General features: G+C 39.7%; 1 non-coding gene and 1 pseudogene across 1 annotated transcript; both read right to left on the reverse strand.

Annotated features, from left to right (window-relative positions):
- LOC127796648 (uncharacterized) overlaps positions 1-20,534 on the reverse strand; it is an 82,894-nt pseudogene that overhangs the window by 1,129 nt on the left and 61,231 nt on the right.
- Positions 10,963-11,067, reverse strand: LOC127793631 (small nucleolar RNA R71). The gene has a single exon (XR_008021469.1). It is a non-coding gene; the product is annotated as a small nucleolar RNA R71 (small nucleolar RNA).

The raw sequence follows: 20,534 nt of genomic DNA on the forward strand, positions 1-20,534 counted from the left end.
TCCAGCAATTTGAGCACCTCTTTTCGAACCACTTCTTTCATATTGGGATTTAACCTTCTCTGCATTTGCCTCACTGGTTTTGAATTTTCTTCTAAGAAGATCCTATGGGTGCAAATTAGAGGGCTAATTCCATGTAAGTCTGATATGGTCCATCCTAAAGCCTTCTTGTGTGCTCTCAGTACTTCCATCAACTGCACTTCTTGTTGGGTAGTTAGGCTGGAAGAAATGACTACTGGGTATGTCTCTCCTTCTCCTAGAAAAGCATACTTCAACTCATTCGGCAGTGGCTTCTTTTCAGGAATGAGTGGATAACTCACAGAGGTTGATGGTTTATGCAAAGGTTCTACAGGTTCTAGCTTAGGAATCCATTGAGTCAAAGGCATCTCACTTTTCTTTTTGATATCTTCCAAACGATTATCTCCTTTCACAGTTTGAGTGACAAATTCTTTCTCAAAATACTCTTCAGACAGAGTTTGAATTAAATCCACCTCTTCTATCTCACTTTCAGTGTTTTGTTGTTTGGAAATTCTGAAGATATTCATCTCCACAGTTATGTTTCCAAACGACAGTTTCAAAACTCCATTCCTACAGTTAATGATTGCATTGGAAGTTGCTAGGAATGGTCTTCCCAAGATGACTGGAATTGGTGGTTGTGGACCATGATGGGGTTGAGTGTCTAGAACTATGAAGTCTACTGGGAAGTAGAATTTATCCACCTGAACTAAGACATCTTCCACAATACCCCTAGGAACTTTGACTGATCTGTCTGCCAGCTGCAGAGTGACTCTGGTAGGCTTAAGTTCTCCCAAACCCAACTGTTGATAGACACTATAAGGCAATAGGTTGACACTTGCTCCTAAATCTAAGAGTGCCTGGTCAACCTTCTGGCTTCCTATTATGCATGGGATGGTTGGACAGCCTGGGTCCTTGTATTTGGGAGGAGTCTTAAATTGCAAAATGGAGCTCACTTGCTCAGTCAGAAATGCTTTTCCATGCACGTTCACTTTTCTCTTTACAGTGCAAAGATCTTTTAGGAATTTTGCATATGAGGGTGTTTGTTTGATCGCATCCAAGAGTGGAATATTGATCCTTACTTGTTTAAACACCTCATATATGTCAGTATTTTGTTGTTCTTTTTTTGTAACACTCAGTCTTTGAGGAAAAGGAGGTTTAGGATGATATTGAATTTCTCTTTCAATGTTCTTACCTTTTCCATCTTCTTTTTGTTTTTGCTTGTTTTTTTCTTCATTGTTTTCATTTTTTTCTAAGGTTGGCTCCTGTCCTTCTGCTTTCTCTTTCTCAACAACAGTTTGGCTTATCCTAAGATCATTTGGTTTTTCAATCACCTTTCCACTTCTTAGGATAGTTACAGATTGGACTTGTTCATGTGCATTACTTTCACCACTAGAAGATTCCACCTGATTTGTTTGCCTAACTGGGTTAGGATTGGTTTGTGAAGGGAATCTTCCAGGTTCTCTCACACTTAGTGTTTGGGTCAACTTTGTTATTTGGCTTCTCATATCCTCCACGGCTCTATTTGTTTGCTCTTGATTCTTTGTAAGCTGGGCAACCTGATTGTTGATGCCCGTTTGATTTTGAATGAACTGATGCAAGGTGTCTTCAAAAGATCTCCTATGAGGAGGTTGGTAGGTATTGGATGAAGAACCTTGATTCTGTTGGAAGGATTGTTGATGTGCAGGGAAGGAGTTTTGAGAATGACTCCCAGCATCATGTCTCCATGAAAAATTGGGGTGATTCCTATTATTGGGATGGTAGGAGTTGTAGTTTTGATTGTTCCCGTAATAGGTTCCACTTTGATTTTGATTCTGTCTTCCCTCAAAATTGTGTGAATTATTGTTGTTAGTCTGCCCATACAATACCTCCTTGAAAGCAGGTAGAGTAGGGCATTCTTCAGTTGCATGATCCATTGTTTAACAGATTGTACCTTTTTGGGCTCCAGATTTTCAACCTTTTTTGTTAAGGCAGTTAGTCTTGCATTTAGATCATGATTCTCACTCAACTGGTATCTACCTCTCGGTTGTGGATTTTCCCTTAGATCAAATGAAGATGTAGGGCCAGCTTCCCAATTTCTTGTATTTTCAGCCAATGTGTCAAAGAAGTGAAACGCTTCTTCTGGAGTTTTCTCATAGAATTCTCCATTACACATTGTAGAAACCAACATTTTTAATTGGGGCCTGAGTGAGTCATAAAAGAAACTGACCACTCGCCATTGCTCAAAGGCATGGTGCGGACAAGTGTGGAGAAGATCTTTGAATCTTTCCCACGCTTGGGCAAAATTTTCACTTGATTTACAGGCGAAGTTCATGATTTGTCTTTGAAGAGTAGCGGTTCTGTTGGCAGGAAAATATTTTTTCAAAAAAGTTGCTTGCATTTCTCTCCAAGTTCCTATAGATCTAGGTAGGAGAGTGCCTAACCACATTTTTGCCTTATCTTTTAGTGAGAATGGGAAAAGTTTTAACCTTACAACATCCTCATTTACTGTATGATCCATGCAAGTGCTACATACTTCCTCGAATTCCTTCATATGAGTGTATGGATTTTCAGAATCCATACCATGGAATGTGGGCAACAATTGGATTGTGCCAGGTTTGAAATTGAACCTATGGTGATTTATGGGAAGGATGATACACGAGGGTGTTGTCTGTCTTGGAGGGTGAAGGTACTCTCTAAGAGGTCTAATCAATTCCTGATCAATAGGATCAGGATCACCATGGTCACTCCCATGTTCAGACATGTTGTTTGGTTGAGCCATAAATGAGTGTGGCAATGAAAACTCAAAATCAGATGGAGTACTTTCTGAATGTAACACTTGTTCAACCACTCTACCGGATCTAAGTTTCATACACCAGACCAAACAGACAGAGAAGAGAAATTAAAGAACAGAAGTAAAAAGAAAAAGGACTAGGGATGATTATTTGGCTTACCTTAATCTCCCCGGCAACGGCGCCAAAATTTGCTGCATCACTCACCCTGCATTTGTCACTTTTTGTATTTTTCTTTCACTAATTCAGCTGATTTAGCAACTAATTATGTTCACAGATAGGATGAGGCGTTTAGACTCGCCAGTGCATGAGTGTGATTATAGCAGAAATTTTATATGTAATTTTTCCGGGCAAGACCGGGTCGACTCACAGGGAGATTACTCATGGAAGGAGATAACCACACCAGTTCTTTTGATTAACGGAATAATGAAATGAGATCAAACTAAATGTGATATAACTGTAATCTGGAAATGGAGAGATCTTGGGTCAAGACAAATCTGGTGCCAAACCCAACTGATTCACCATATAGCTTTCTATGATGTAACTAGCAGCTCAAATAGCTTGGGTTTTCAACCATTAAATGTACTACTGAGATGATGATAACTCTTTGTTCAAGCAACCTCCATACATGACATGGAGACTCTATGGTAAGAAGCTATCATAAATCAGTGTATAAATAATGTTTTGACAAAATAATTGCTCGGGGCTTGGGTATGAGAACGTTTCCAGGTCAAGCAGCCCCCATACATGGCATGGAGACTCTAAGTTAGGCGTATGAACCAATCCAAGCCTGAGGTTTTCGTTAATAATATTTCCCAAACTGCTTTTGCTTTTGTTACTTTGACATATGGAGTTCTGTTATATTGATTCATCAGTGGCTTTGGGCACCATCTTTGCCTTAACCCAAGAATCGAATTAGCCACACATCTTCATAGGAAGTGCACGACTAAAACTAATCTCTACAGATGAATGCACGATTCCTAAAGGAAATAAACTGAGACAACAGATAAGAACTTGGTAAACTACTGCTGTATTGATTACTAAAACGAACTACAACTTGAAGCAGAAATTAAAATGGACTTGTAATACAGAGCTCAGAATTAGCAAGAACAACTAGTGTAACTGAAGTGCTATTCGCAGAGAAAGAAATACAGACAAGAACAAAAATAGGAGAAACAGACAAAAGGAAAGGAAAATCTCTACTTTCAAAATGATCTTCTTCTTTCTTGTATTGTTTTTCTTAGTATCTTCTGCACTCGCCAACCTCTGATTCCAAAGAATGTTGGTCCCTTTTTAAGCTTATGGCGCATGGAAGTGGGGACCATTTGTTGAAAAGTTGTTCAAAAAGTTGGTTGAATTTACCTTAGAGCCACTGCGTGTATTTGTGCATGTCAGAATTTTTGTTCGGCTGCTCATTCGAATGATTAGCAGAGACATTCGAATGCTTGCTGAGTTTCTTTTGGCTGATAGGCTCATTCGAATGAATTTTAGTCCTATTCGAATGAATTTCATGCTTTACTGTTCCTTACACGGTGATTTTCTCGGTCATTCGAATGCAACAGTACTTTTATTCGAATGAATTTCTAATTTTTCTCTTGACTTCTTCATTGCATTCGGATGACTTGGAGAGCATTCGAATATGGAATTCCTTGGGTTGCTTCTTATTCGAATTACTCAGCCTTCATTCGAATAGATTTCCTTTCTTCTTCAACTTCATTCGAATGACTTGGCTTTTATTCGAGTATGTCTTCACTGCTTCCAATCGATGTGCTCATCCGAATTTCTTCTCATGCTCGGCTCATTCGAATGACTTGGCTTTTATTCAAATATGTCTTCACTGCTTCCAAACGATGTGCTCATCCGAATTTCTACTCATGCTCGGCTCATTCGAATGACTTGGATTTCATTCGAATATGCACAATCTTATCTGGAGATCTTGATTTTTGTTACTTCTTATTCGAATTAGGCCAAGCTCATCTGAATACATACCCGATATCTTGCATATTCGAATGTCTGAATAATTTATTCGAATGTTTGAGTAGCTCTCTTCTGTTTTGCTTCATATTTGAATACCTTTGAAGACTCATTCGAATGGCTTTGACTTTCATTAGGACACCTTTATTTCTTGACTTTTTATTCCTCTTTCAATCATGCTTTTGGAGAGTATGAGTCATTCTTTCATCTCTTTTCCTTCTTTTGGGCTGCAACAAGCAATTCTGGAGATTTTAAGTCGATCAAATGGATTAGGAGGTAATAAAAACATAACAAATATTGCATTTTTTTAACATCAATCAGTGACCAGCTCATGTGGCCCACACGCCGGTCGTCTTCCCCGGCGCCGGCACACTGGCAAATCTAGTTTTCTCTACCAGCTTCTTCTCCTTCTTCAGTTGATCAGAATGACCCATCTTGAGGCCTGAAATGACCATCGGAAAGCCGTCAACCAGCCGCTTGTAGGATCGGCAAGGTGGTCCGCCTTTATTTTTCGGCGAGGCCTAGAACAGCCTTCAAAACATCACGAAAATGCTTTAAAATTTCCAGATTTTCTTCTCATCTCATGGGTAGCAAAAGCCCCTTATTTTTGCCTCTTAATTTGTTTGAAAATGGCCTCGATTTCAAGCTCTATTTACTCTAATTTTTAGCCATCATGAATGCCTATTTATAGGTAAATCAAAAGCTTGAAACCCCTTTGGCCGCTCAATACCATGCCTTACGAGTCTCTACCTTCCTTAGATCGACCTGGAAGCAACCCTAGCTGACCAAAAATGCAACTTGCAGGGGCGACAAAATTGGCTAACTATCTGGTCGATTTTTTCTCAAAATCTAGCCACCCTAGTGGTTGTTGTCGGCCATGACTTGACCCAAAGGCATCCATAACCAACCCTCATGGGTTCCTCGTGGCCGAATTCGGTGATGGGATGGGCTGGTCGGCCATGGTTGTTTACAAGTTTTCTTGAAATTGCACTTTGGCCCCTCAAACTTTGGCTTTCTCACTTGGGCCCATTTTCACAAAGCCCCTCAACTTTTTATAATTGCATTTAAGACCCTCAAGTCCTAAAACATCCATTTCATTACCAAAGATTCCGGAAAAACCTAATTTCAACCTCTCTCTGGAAATTTTAGAAAACTGTACTTAGGCCCAAATCTTTGTTTTGGTCGTAAACCCTTTCGTTTCTTCTTGAAACCACTGAAGGGTTGCTCTACATGCCGAATATGAACCCCTTCAAGATTTTGTTGACTTACCGAAAATCCCCTATAACATTTCTATTTTTCATCCTGAATCGCAACTACATTTTAGCTATACCGAAAATCGTTCCTGGTCTAATTTCTTCCGATACCATAAATCATGCCTCAAAATTCTCATCAAACTCGTATCATTTTTCTTAGATATCTCTGCTTCAGGGCACTCCCTACAGTCAATTCAGCACTTATAATTGCTATCAAGTCAATTTTTTGGTATTCTAAACTTACTGAAATTACGTGGTAACCTCATGAAAATATGGGTTCTTACAGGCTGGGGCTTGTGGGCAGTTGCTCCTACCAAAGATTTATGTTTGGCCTGTTCAGCGATAGATAAAGTCTCATAAGTTCTGTAACACCCCCTCTCCTAGAGCTGCCCGAGAAGAGGTGCTACTGGAACAATACTGTATTATAAAATAAACCTGGCTCATACTATATGAACTGAAACTCTGATACCATAAGAATATCTCAATTGTGGAAAATAAATCTCTGGTATAATACTACTGAAAATAAAAGTCCGAGAAATAAATCTCTAATGAGAGGAAAAACCCTCACTAAAATAGAAAATAAATCTGACTACTATCTGACTCTCCCAGACATCTTTGGTCTTGAGTAGCTCCACGTACACACACACTATAATCCACTGCTGCTAGGCCCCACCTCTGGTACTCCCCCGGTAATACCTGGAATGGTGAAGAGTACAAGGTGAGCTACAAAGCTCAACAAGTATAAAGATGGAAAGAAATACTGAAGTTGAATCGAAGAATATCGATACTGAAATAACTGAAATACTTGCTGAACTGATACTGGAATTAAATACTTGATTTAATTGATACTGATAAATAAATCTAATATAACTGGTTGCATTCATAAACATCTAATGCACATAAACTAAAATAAAATGCAGGTATGCAACTTTGGCCCAAGGCCCACATAAACTGATAACACATACCTGACTAATCTGAACCTGCAAACAGAAAAAAACTATAAGCATATACTGTGGGTAAAATATACCCCTAGCTCCCTGGTCGACCACAGGCGAGCAAACTGGTGGGATCCCCGCGGACAAAGCCGCCTGGCGCGCAACATGCAATGCTATGCACATCAAGATGCTGGCACACAATATGTAATGCTCCATATAAACTCATGTTGAATGTTCATACAATGATATATGCACATAACTCACAAAGAAATGCTGATCATGACATTTTAAATACTAGTCATGAAATAACTGTTGCCAAACTGATACTTGATGTATTTTAAAAATACATGATTTTATAAATTATGTTGAAACATAATTTATTTTAATTTATACTAATATTATTTTCAATAAAGGGAAGAGATACACTGTTTTTATTGAAAATAAAAGAATTTTAACTTGCTGGAATTTAATACGGAATTCTGGACAGATTTGATACTCTTTCGTATCTTGGCCATAACTCTCTCGTCTAAACTCAGATTGAGCTGATTCAAATTTATATGAAAATCCAAGAGGAGGACCTACAACTTTTATGTTTTGTGTTTTCCAAGATTCGGGCTCCATAAAGGTCAAAATTGGTCCACAAGAGAACAAAAACGTTCTGAAAAAAAATGAAGTAAACTCGAAATCGTGAAAGGAATCGCCAGAAATCGAAACTGATACTAATAGAGTATCCGGATGCTGGAATTTATTATTTTTTTTATTCTAAACATCACCATTCGAAGAAATCTTGGGAAAAACAAGTCCCAATGAAGCAAGAATCATTATTATAGCAAATAAACAGATCAAAACTCGAAGAATCGATGATTCAACTCAATTGAAAAATCTGGTTTTCTGCCATTGTATGCATGTATATTGATAGCATGCATATTTATACCATATTTTGGCATTTCACCTCATTCTTATTAGGCCATTTGAAGCAATTTTTGCTGATATTTCATTGTTTCTATTTTATTATGCTTCAAATTGTCCTTACACTATTTTCTATCTTACCTCTACTCTATGGATCCAGGCTTTAGGGAATATTGGATGAACTAAAGGAGCTTGGGCCTACTAAAGGAGCTTTGGATCAACTAAAGGAGCAGACTTGGGCTCACTTGTTTTCTGTTGGGCTAGGCCCAACCCTAGCCTCCCTAGCCTTTCCTTTCTTGGCCATGTATTTAAGGCCTCTTAGCATTAATTTTCAGGGGGATATAGAGGAGGAGAGGAGAAAATAGAGAGGATTCTACCCGTTTTTGTCATTGTAGCATTTTTCTGTTTTCTACATGTTTTGTTCCATTCTATTTTCCTTGCTGTAATGATAGGCTAGAACATTTGGTAACCGGTTGTGTGTCTTGAATCCATGTGGAATTTGAGTCCCGGATGAGCTACAAGAATCTGGTTTGTTATTTGTTTCTTATTCATTTCTATTTGGTTTAGTTTGAGCAGATTTGTGAATGCATGGAGTTCATGGCAGGTTTGTGTGAACTTGCATGGTTTCACTTTCTGTTAGATGCTTAAGAGAACAGAATGTTATAGCCGGTTGGTATAACATCTCGGAAATGAATATTGTGTGCTTGAACGGTTGTTCTTGCATAGGTCCGGATAGGTTGAATAGAGAGTGAATGGTTGCATTTTGTTTGCAAGAGATTTCTGCATTCATTTTGTTATTTCCAATCATTCTAATCCTTGGACGGTTGTTGGGGATGCTTTGAGTTTGTTTTCCGGAGATCAAAGCATCTAGCAAACCAAGATATATAGAATGGACAAGGAAGATTTCACATAGGAGACAAATACACAGCCGGTTGCACTCCTCTTATTGATTTTTCATCCATCTTCATCTTTCTGTTTTACCAATTAGTTTTCTGTCAAAACCCCCCCCAAACAAACTGTTATTGGTTATGTTGGTTCTCCTTTGTTGGTAGAAGAAAGTGAGGCTCCTTGTGAGAGATGACCTAGGGTGCACTTTGCTGCAAACTAGAGAAGAGATGCAAACATAGATCTCTATTTCTGGAGTGGTTCGATAGCCGGCCAGAAATTTGGCGCCGTTGCCGGGGAGCCAAGTTTTTTGTTCTAAAAACATAGAGGACCGACCCTATTCTCTGTTTGTTTTGTTTTCTTGTTCGAGTGTTTTCTCTATTTTGTGTTCTTGGTGATAAGGTTATCAGTTTTTGTGTTCTTGGTGAAGAGAAATTCTGTTCTGTTCTTGAGATGAACTGATAGCAAGCAGCAACAGAGAAGCCTCATTTGCCTTTTCGATCTTCTTTTTGTTTGTGTGTATTTTCCTTTTATGTTTTCTCATTTTTGGAATCATTTTTGAACCAAGAAGTGGCTGTTGGAGAGGGCTGCATGACCTGATCTTCTGAAAAAGCAACCCTGCAGCCCTGCAGCAACTGAAAAAGCACAAAACACCTGCAGTCCTTCTCTGATTTTCAGTAGCACACCTGCAGTCCTTCTCTGATCTTCATGTGCTCTGATAGGCACTGAAAAGCAAGCTTACACAGCAAGGGGAGACAAGCCTGCAGCAGATCAAGAGAGCATAACCATTTTTAGAATGCTCTGAATCCTACTTTTCTGCCTCTGACAGCAGATCACCTGCACAAGAGGATATTCCGTTTTCTTTCTCTCATTTTCCTTTGATTTTCTCTCTTTTAACATTCCATTCAACGTTGTCTTTACCTTCCACACTAATATCCATTTTCGTTTGGCAGAAGACCCCAACAGCTGCAACCAAAAGAAAGCAGCCAGCAGCAGCCTTCCATTCAGCAGCGGTTTTGACCATCTTCATGACAGATAGCATTATTTAAGGATTGAGCTCGAGATACTGGTGCTATCCTCTTCCCTTCTCATCCTTACTTGATGTTCTTTCATGTCCATATGCTTTCCTTGATGTTTTATTGCATATAGAGTGGTTTCTAAGGCAAAATAGGAGTAGGTTTTGAAAAAAAAAATCAGTTTCCCGGTTACTGTTCATAGCTTTACACTTGCTCCGATTGAGCTGATTTTTGGTGTCCAAAGAAATGGGGGTGTGGGGATCAATAGTCACAGCTTTTCTGTGAGAAGAGCCTTTTTTGGCCAAATTCCAACGTTTAGACCACTTTTTGGGCCATTTTGTGTTTCTCAGTGGCTAATTTGGTGTGGTTTTTAGTGTTTTTAGGTCCCTCAGTGTTTTTGTGTTGAAATTTTGTGAAAAATTGCATAAAAAAATCGTCTAAGGGCTTATTGTTTGACCTGTTTTTGTGTTTTTGTGTTTGTGGTTTTTAGTGTTTTTGTTTTTGCTTGTGTGTTCTTGTTTGTGTTTCTGTGTTCTTGGTATGCATAGGCCATTTTGTGTGCTGTTTTTGAGCTGATCTCTAAGTGCATGACCAGATCCTCTAAGGAAAAATTACTTGATTTGGATCTTGAATTAGAGACTACTCTTAGAAGGCAAGCTAGAGAACTTAAGTCTCGGGATAGGATTGAACCTAACAGTACTTCTAATACTTCATCCGAACCTATTCCAGCATTCATCAATATGGCAGATAATGGTAATGGAGATAATGCAAACAATACAAATAATGGAAATAATGGTAATGGCAATAATGGAAATCATGGAAATAATGCAAATCATGGTCATTTGGATGGTAGAACTATTAGAGAGCTGGCTGCACCTGATGTGCATTACCAGCCCCTATGTATTCAATATCCACAGCTAGATGCTAACTTTGAACTTAAGTCTGGACTGATTCATTTGTTGCCCAAGTTTCATGGCCTTGCAGGAGAGGATCCACACAAGCATCTGAAAGAGTTTCATGTGGTTTGCTCAACCATGCGGCCACAAGGAGTAGATGAAGAGCAAATCAAGCTAAGAGCCTTTCCATTCTCACTTGATGGATCCGCCAAGGATTGGCTCTATTACCTGCCACCAGCTGCTATCACCAGCTGGGATGGATTGAAGAGGATCTTCCTGGAAAAATTCTTTCCAGCCTCCAGAACAGCATCAATTAGGAAGGAAATTTGTGGTATAAGGCAGATGAGTGGTGAGACTCTACATGAGTATTGGGAGAGGTTCAAGAAGTTGTGTTCCAGCTGCCCTCACCATCAGATAAGTGACCAACTCCTAATTCAATATCTCTATGAAGGTCTAATCCCCATGGACAGGTACTTAGTAGATGCTGCAAGTGGAGGAGCCTTGGCAGAGAAGACCCCAGCAGCTGCACAAGAACTGATATCAAAGATGGCACAAAATGCCCAGCAGTTTGGCACCAGAATTAACACTCCTACAAAAGCCATAAATGAAGTCAATGTGGCTGCCACTATGGACCAGCAAAGGATGGAAAACAAGCTTGAGGAATTGGCTTCCATGGTCAGGCAGTTGGCATTAGAGAGAAAGCAACAGCAGCTTTGTGGCATTTGCTCCTTGCCATCCCATACAACAGACCAATGCCCACAGTTGCAAGAAAATAATGAGACATGTGCAGGCATTTTTCCTGGAAGACCATTCCAGCACCAGCAGCATGGCCAACCACAACCTTCCAATAGGTATGACCCATACTCAGCCACCTACAATCCAGGTTGGAGAGACCATCCGAACCTCAGATATGGCAGCCCTTCCAATCAACATGTGCACCAACAGCAGCCATACCAGAATCAACCATTTCAGCAGAGGTTCCATCCTTCAAGCAACCATGCTCCACCACCAAGGCAGAATCAAGCCATGCAACAAGCACCACCATTACCGAAGTCAGAACCTACCTTAGATGATCTTGTTAAGCAACTAGCAGCCAACACACTCCAATTCCAACAAAAAACAGAAACCACCATTCAAAATTTGGAGACCCAAATAGGCCAGCTAGCCACAAACATCAATGAGTTAAGGAGTCAAGGTTCGGGGCAGCTTCCTTCACAACCAGTTGCCAATCCAAGGGGTAATGTTAGTGCCATCATGCTTCGAAGTGGAAAAGAAGTGATCAACCAAACCCCTCCACCATCATCAAACATGGAGCAGCATGTAGAGGAGCAGAATGTAGAGGGTAGCAAAGAGCAGCAACCTTCCTCAGTCCAAGAAGCCAAGCAGCCAAACTCCAGCTATCAAGAACAAGGAGAGTCTTCCAACATCCAGCCCCTCCCATTCCCACATCGAGCAACACAAAACAAGAAAAGAGCAGAAGCCGAAGTGGATAAAGAGATTCTGGAAACATTCCAGAAAGTTGAAGTCAACATTCCCCTCCTTGAAGCCATTAGACAGATCCCCAAGTATGCAAAATTTCTCAAGGATTTGTGTACTCACAAGAGGAAGCTTATGGGGAATGAGAAGATCAACCTTGGGAGAAATGTCTCTGCCCTTATCCAACCTGCCATGCCAGCAAAGTGTAAAGATCCAAGGATGTTCTCCATTCCTTGTACTATAGGAGACATGCAATTTAGCAATGCTTTACTAGATTTAGGTGCATCCATTAATGTCATGCCTAACTCTATTTATGCTTCATTGCAGTGTGGTCCTTTGAAGCCAACAGGAGTGGTTGTCCAACTAGCCAATAGAAGTACTGCACACCCCACTGGAGTCCTAGAAGATGTGCTGGTTAAGGTTAAGGATTTAATCTTTCCAGCAGACTTTTGTGTTTTGAATATGGAAGATAACAGCACATTTGAGCATGCACCCTTGATCCTAGGGAGACCATTCTTAAAAACTGCTAGAACTATTATCAATGTGCATGAGGGTACACTTTCCATGGAATTTGCTGGTAACACAATTAACTTCAAGATACTTGATGCCATGAAATTCCCTGCCGAGGATCATTCCACTTTTCAAGTAAATAGAGTTGACCTGTTAGTGAATGAAGCATGTTCTGAGTCTTCTGATTTAATTGATGAATTCCCCACTGTGCATGAGTTCCCAGATACGATTAATTGCACTAATTGTAGTGATGAAGAGAGTCAATGTGCTGCATGCTTAGAGATTGCTGAATTTTTGCATAAACATGAGTCTAATTTTGATGCTAACATTTCCCAAGTGGAAGATAGTGCTGCTAACCTTGTTGAGCAGGTTGATAGTGCCTTGGAGTTAGAGTTCCAGTCAAATAGGTCAGCCCCCTCTTTGCAGCAGCCACCCACCATTCAGTGCAAGCCTTTGCCTCAGCACCTCAAGTATGCATTCTTGGAGAAAGATGAGAAGCTGCCAGTCATCATTGCAAACAACTTGCAGCCTGACCAAGAGAGAAAGTTGCTGGATGTGCTGAAAAATAATAAGAAAGCAATTGGGTGGACTTTAGCGGACATAACTGGAATCAGCCCATCTGTTTGCATGCATCGTATTTTGTTGGAGGAAGGAGCAAAACCAGCAAGGCAGCCTCAAAGAAGACTTAACCCAACCATCCTTGATGTGGTAAAACAGGAGGTAAGTAAATTACTTGCAGCCGGTATTATTTACCCTATTTCTGACAGCAAGTGGGTGAGTCCCGTGCAGGTTGTTCCAAAAAAGACGGGCATCACGGTGGTCCCAAATGAGCACAATGAGCTCATCCCCATGAGAGTGCAGAACAGTTGGAGAGTCTGCATTGATTATAGAAAGCTGAACCAAGCAACCAGAAAAGATCATTTCCCCCTCCCATTCATTGATCAGATGTTGGAGAGGTTGGCTGGTAAGTCACACTATTGTTTCCTTGACGGTTTTTCCGGGTACTTTCAGATTTGCATAGCCCCAGAGGATCAAGAGAAGACCACCTTCACCTGCCCCTTTGGCACATTCGCTTATAGAAGAATGCCTTTCGGTCTATGTAATGCTCCAGGTACCTTTCAGCGATGCATGGTAAGTATATTTTCAGATTTTATAGAGCATTGCATGGAAGTGTTTATGGATGATTTTTCAGTTTATGGTACTTCTTTTGATGATTGCTTGGTTAGCTTGGGTAGAGTCCTAGAGAGATGCATTGAAAAGAACCTTGTTTTAAATTTCGAAAAATGTCATTTCATGGTAGAACAAGGAATTGTTTTAGGGCATGTTCTCTCTAAGAAGGGTATAGAAGTGGATCGGTCTAAGGTTGATGTTATTGCTTCATTGCCTTACCCCACCTCTGTGAAGGAGGTGCGTTCTTTCCTTGGCCATGCAGGATTTTACAGGAGGTTCATCAAGGATTTCAGCAAGATTGCACTTCCACTTTCCCACCTTCTCCAGAAAGAAGTGACCTTCCACTTTGATGAGCAGTGCAAGCGAGCATTCGAGGAACTGAAGAGTCGATTGATTTCTCCACCCATCATACAGCCACCCGACTGGGAGTTACCCTTCGAGCTGATGTGCGACGCCTCCAACTTTGCAGTGGGCGCCGTCCTTTCACAACGTGTGGAGAAGAAGTCACATGTCATTGCCTATGCCTCGCGCACCTTGGATGCTGCTCAAGCAAACTACACCACGACTGAGAAGGAGCTTTTAGCTATTGTGTTTGCTTTAGATAAATTTCGCTCCTATCTTCTGGGTTCTAATGTTGTCGTGTTTTCTGACCATGCAGCCTTGAAATACCTATTGAAGAAGCCCGATGCTAAGCCCAGGTTGATACGGTGGATGCTCCTACTTCAAGAGTTCAATGTGGAGATAAAAGATAAGAGTGGGGCTGAGAACCTAGTAGCTGATCATTTGAGCAGGGTCCCTCCTTCTTCAGATTCCACAGTCATGGACTCCCAGCCTATCAGGGATGATTTCCCAGATGAGTTATTATACCACATTCATGGTGTTGAGCCCTGGTATGCTGATTTAGTCAATTATTTAGTTGCTTCTGAATTACCTGCATATTTTAAGAAGGAACAGCTAAATAAATTTAAGAGTCAGGCTCGGTATTATGTGTGGGATGATCCCTATCTGTGGCGCATGTGTAGTGACCAGGTCATTAGGAGATGTGTTCCTAACCATGAGTTTGCATCTGTCTTAAATTTTTGTCACACACTTGCATGTGGTGGTCACTTTGGTCCCCAACGTACAGCTAGGAAAGTCCTAGATTCTGGATTATATTGGCCTTCACTCTTTAAGGATTCATATGAGTTCTGTAAGAATTGCACACGTTGCCAACACACAGGCACTATATCACGTAGGAATGAAATGCCTCAACGACCCTTATTGTTTTGTGAAATCTTCGATGTTTGGGGCATTGACTTCATGGGTCCATTTCCTGTGTCATTTGGTTATTTGTACATTCTGTTAGCTGTGGATTATGTTTCAAAGTGGGTGGAAGCTAAAGTCACCAGGACTGATGATGCTTCTGTGGTTGCAGATTTTGTTCGTTCTAACATCTTTTGTAGGTTTGGCATACCCAGGGCCATCATCAGTGACCAAGGATCCCACTTTTGCAATAGAAAGATGGACGCCCTACTTCGTAAGTATGGGGTAATACACAAAGTGGCGACTCCTTATCATCCACAGACTAATGGGCAAGCTGAAGTCTCAAATAGGGAAATCAAGCAGATTTTGGAGAAGACTGTCCAGCCCAATAGGAAAGACTGGAGCAAGAGATTAGAAGATGCGTTATGGGCCTACCGCACGGCCTACAAAACCCCCATCGGCATGTCCCCTTATAGGTTGGTTTTTGGAAAAGCGTGTCACTTGCCGGTGGAGGTGGAGCATAAGGCATATTGGGCGGTGAAGCAATGCAATATGGACATCAGTCAATCGGGGTCCCAAAGAAAGCTCCAACTTCAAGAGCTTGAGGAGATTAGGATGGACGCATATGAGAACTCGCGCATCTACAAGGAGAAGACCAAGGCTGTGCATGACAAGCTTATTGTGAAGAAGACATTCGAAGTTGGCCAGAAAGTTCTGCTATACAATTCCCGTCTCAAGTTGATGCCCGGTAAGTTACGTTCTCGTTGGACTGGTCCTTTCATAGTTATTCATGTTTTTCCCTTTGGTGCAGTTGCAATCCAGGACGAGTCCAATGCAAAGCAATTCACAGTGAACGGGCAGCGGCTTAAGCCATTCTACGAGAGCTTTCAGGAGCATATTGTGGAGGAGCTGCATCTCCTCAACGCCACCTACATTTGATACATCAGGCTGTTTCTCTCTCCCTAGTATTTTACATTTACTTGTCTTATTCTTGATTGGAATTGCATGTTTACATTGAGGGCAATGTAAAGTCTAAGTGTGGGGGGAGGCAGCATTCTTATTTTGGGAATTGCATGTTTACATTTAGTTGAGTTTGTTTTGCGTGGAAATGCAAGTTAAGCAATTAAGTCTAAAAGTACCCATCATGATTAGAACTTCGATCTTATCTTCCTTAATTTCGAGTGACTTGGCAATGAGTTTGATTTGATAGATTGATTGGGTAGTCTACAGCCGTGAGGATTTTGAGCCTATTGTCTTTCTTGTGTGTGCATTCACCTATCATGATCTCCACTCTAGAACTTGTTTTGATTCTTGGTTGAGGCTATATTTGTTCATGCATGACTCAAACATGATTAAGGCATTCTTTCTTGTCCCCATTTAGCCATTTTGTTTTGCGTGGAAATGCAAGTTAAGCAATTAAGTCTAAAAGTACCCATCATGATTAGAACTTCGATCTTATCTTCCTTAATTTCGAGTGACTTGGCAATGAGTTTGATTTGATAGATTGATTGGGTAGTCTACAGCCGTGAGGATTTTGAGCCTATTGTCTTTCTTGTGTGTGCATTCACCTATCATGATCTCCACTCTAGAACTTGTTTTGATTCTTGGTTGAGGCTATATTTGTTCATGCATGACTCAAACATGACTAAGGCATTCTTTCTTGTCCCCATTTAGCCATTTTGTTATACAAAAAAAAAAAAAAAAAAAAAAAAAACAAACAAAAAAAAATTCAATCAATCCCTTTCGCTTGCCACTTAGAGCCATCAGTTTTACCCTTCATTCTCATACACCCTTTTTGGACCTTCCAACCTTAGGAAGAGGAATAGTAAGTGCATTCTAGTGAGAGAGATTGAATTCATCGAGCAAGTCATAAGGCCAAAGGCCATTTGCATCCATGAAAAAGAAAAAGAAAAGCAAGAAAAGGATAGAAGGGTGAGAAGGAGCGTAAAACGCACTCACCTCTTTCGAAAAAAAAAAAAAAAAAAAAAAAAAAAAAAAAAAAAAAAAAAAAAAAAACTTGAAAATTGATGAGAAAAAGAAGAAAGCAAAGTTGAGACAGAGCGTAAAACGCACTCAACCAAATAAAGATGCAATGTTCTTCATAACGCTTGGAAATTCTATCTCTTGATCTTAGAGTTGCATGAAATGTTTTCTCGACCTAAGGCATGTTTTCCTTCATTGTTGTCTTTCCATTTCTTTCTTCCCCACATTACAACCCTGAATAAGTCCTTTTGATTTGTGGCATGCATTTGACATGGATAGTGGAGATTGAGAAGATAAACAAGCTTATGGTAGTGGAATTGTGATTGGGTGAATTTGAGCGAAACAGTCACCACCACCTCTTGAGAGATTTTTGAGCATACACTTGCCCTGTGAGAGGCTTCCACTTTTGATTTGTCTTATTGGATGAATTGCCATGTCACTTGTTTTCTTGGAAGTAGAGGAAAGATGATCTTTGAATGATGAATTCTTGAAGACTTACCTACCTTGCATCTAATTTGTGTTTTTCCACATTTCTATTCTTGAGTCATAGAGTCTAGTGTTTTGCCCAGGAGTGCAAAAGTCTAAGTATGGGGGAATTGATAGCATGCATATTTATACCATATTTTGGCATTTCACCTCATTCTTATTAGGCCATTTGAAGCAATTTTTGCTGATATTTCATTGTTTCTATTTTATTATGCTTCAAATTGTCCTTACACTATTTTCTATCTTACCTCTACTCTATGGATCCAGGCTTTAGGGAATATTGGATGAACTAAAGGAGCTTGGGCCTACTAAAGGAGCTTTGGATCAACTAAAGGAGCAGACTTGGGCTCACTTGTTTTCTGTTGGGCTAGGCCCAACCCTAGCCTCCCTAGCCTTTCCTTTCTTGGCCATGTATTTAAGGCCTCTTAGCATTAATTTTCAGGGGGATATAGAGGAGGAGAGGAGAAAATAGAGAGGATTCTACCCGTTTTTGTCATTGTAGCATTTTTCTGTTTTCTACATGTTTTGTTCCATTCTGTTTTCCTTGCTGTAATGATAGGCTAGAACATTTGGTAACCGGTTGTGTGTCTTGAATCCATGTGGAATTTGAGTCCCGGATGAGCTACAAGAATCTGGTTTGTTATTTGTTTCTTATTCATTTCTATTTGGTTTAGTTTGAGCAGATTTGTGAATGCATGGAGTTCATGGCAGGTTTGTGTGAACTTGCATGGTTTCACTTTCTGTTAGATGCTTAAGAGAACAGAATGTTATAGCCGGTTGGTATAACATCTCGGAAATGAATATTGTGTGCTTGAACGGTTGTTCTTGCATAGGTCCGGATAGGTTGAATAGAGAGTGAATGGTTGCATTTTGTTTGCAAGAGATTTCTGCATTCATTTTGTTATTTCCAATCATTCTAATCCTTGGACGGTTGTTGGGGATGCTTTGAGTTTGTTTTCCGGAGATCAAAGCATCTAGCAAACCAAGATATATAGAATGGACAAGGAAGATTTCACATAGGAGACAAATACACAGCCGGTTGCACTCCTCTTATTGATTTTTCATCCATCTTCATCTTTCTGTTTTACCAATTAGTTTTCTGTCAAAACCCCCCCCAAACAAACTGTTATTGGTTATGTTGGTTCTCCTTTGTTGGTAGAAGAAAGTGAGGCTCCTTGTGAGAGATGACCTAGGGTGCACTTTGCTGCAAACTAGAGAAGAGATGCAAACATAGATCTCTATTTCTGGAGTGGTTCGATAGCCGGCCATATATATAAATATACATTCTGTTTTCTTTGCTTTCTCATTAAAAGGAATCGAAACAATAGTTTGCTATTAATCCAAGATCACATAAGGACTGATTTATAATACAAAAACGTGATCAAAATTGGAACTTAAATCTGAAATTTCCTGGAATGCTATGAAGCATGAACTGTGCGTATATATGTATATATATATATATCTATACAGAATGAAGAAAGCTTGAGAATGGAATGGAAGAACTTGCCTCTAGATGCTTTGATTTAATTGATAAAAATTGGAGAAAAGAACTTCTTGATTGCGGCCAAGATTTGAAAAATAATTTCTTTTTGGCCAATTACATGCTATGCATGTATATATATATATACTAATAACAATAAAACCTAATGGGCTAAAATAGGTTTAATTAATCCTAGGCCCACTAGACTTTATTTAAAACCTTCTCCTAACCTATTTAGGAGATTATTATTTAAATTATCTTATATTTGGATTTACCATATATATATCACTTAATTAAATAATTAAGCAATACTATAAAATAACTAATGCTAAAAAGCCAAACAAGCCCTTACTCTTAATTCTCTTTAAAAATAAAGGAATTAATTCTATTTATCACTATTTTTCAATTAAAAATCTCTATTGCCAAATTAAATTAATTAATTGGCAAATATGTATTAAACTAAAAATTAACTAATTGCATTAATTAATCACTGAAATAAATTGCTAATCTAGGACGGGTCGTTACAAGTTCTTTTTCCCTTTATAGATGACACATAGCAGGTGTGTGCCTTCTTTTGATCTCCTCGAACCTGTCCCACTCCCTTGAGCGTGGGGAACTTCATCAATAAGTAAGAAGAAGACACAAAAACCCTCATATCATTGAGAAAGGGTCGGCCTAAGATTATGTTATACGCTACTAAAAGTACTCTAACCACCATAAAGTTTGTATGCCGAGTCACACTTTGGGGATCTAAGCCCAACGTGATTGGTAACTGAATAGACCCTGCTACAGGGATAACTTCCTTGGTGAAGCTGTATAGAGGAGAGGACACTTTCTTTAACCGATCGTGGGATATATGCATTTGCTTAAAGCAATTCTAGTAGATAAGTTTAACAAAGCTGCCACTATCCACCAAGATTCTACTAATAAGGTGTTTTACAATAACTGTGGAGACTACCATCGGATCGTCTTGTGGAAGTATTATATCTCCTCTATCAGCAGGAGTGAATTTAATTGGCTCCTCATCATCTCTTACCTCCATCACTAAATTAACCTGTAAGAATGACGGGCATGTGCTTTCCATGAGGCTGAAGTGTCTCCAACCAGAGTTTCTATAACACCCAAGATTTTTAAACTGAAATATGATGTAATACTCGAGATTGTTAGATTTGAATACTTGAAGAAATAGGAAATTTCAAGGGATTATGGAAGTCTTGAGATAAAATTTAGTTTCTGAGCCAGGGGCAAAATCATAAATATTGAAGTTCGGGTAAAAGTGTAATTTACCTAAAATCTTGGGGTATTAGCATAATTTATTCTTTCTTCGGGCGCTAAAATGCAATTAAAAAGTAGCCCGGGGACCAAGTTGCAAGGGGTCTAAGTGAAATTACCTAAATAGTTAGGACTAAGGTGTAGTTGTTGAAACTTCGTGACTGGGTCATTAGGATAATGAGCTAAGCCATCTGGACCATTTGAGAGTCATGGTTGCGGATCTCAAATAGCAATCAATTTCAGTTTTGGATTTTAAATCTGGAT

The sequence above is a fragment of the Diospyros lotus genome, chromosome 1 (assembly GCF_014633365.1).
Source record: "Diospyros lotus cultivar Yz01 chromosome 1, ASM1463336v1, whole genome shotgun sequence".
Lineage (NCBI taxonomy): Eukaryota > Viridiplantae > Streptophyta > Magnoliopsida > Ericales > Ebenaceae > Diospyros > Diospyros lotus.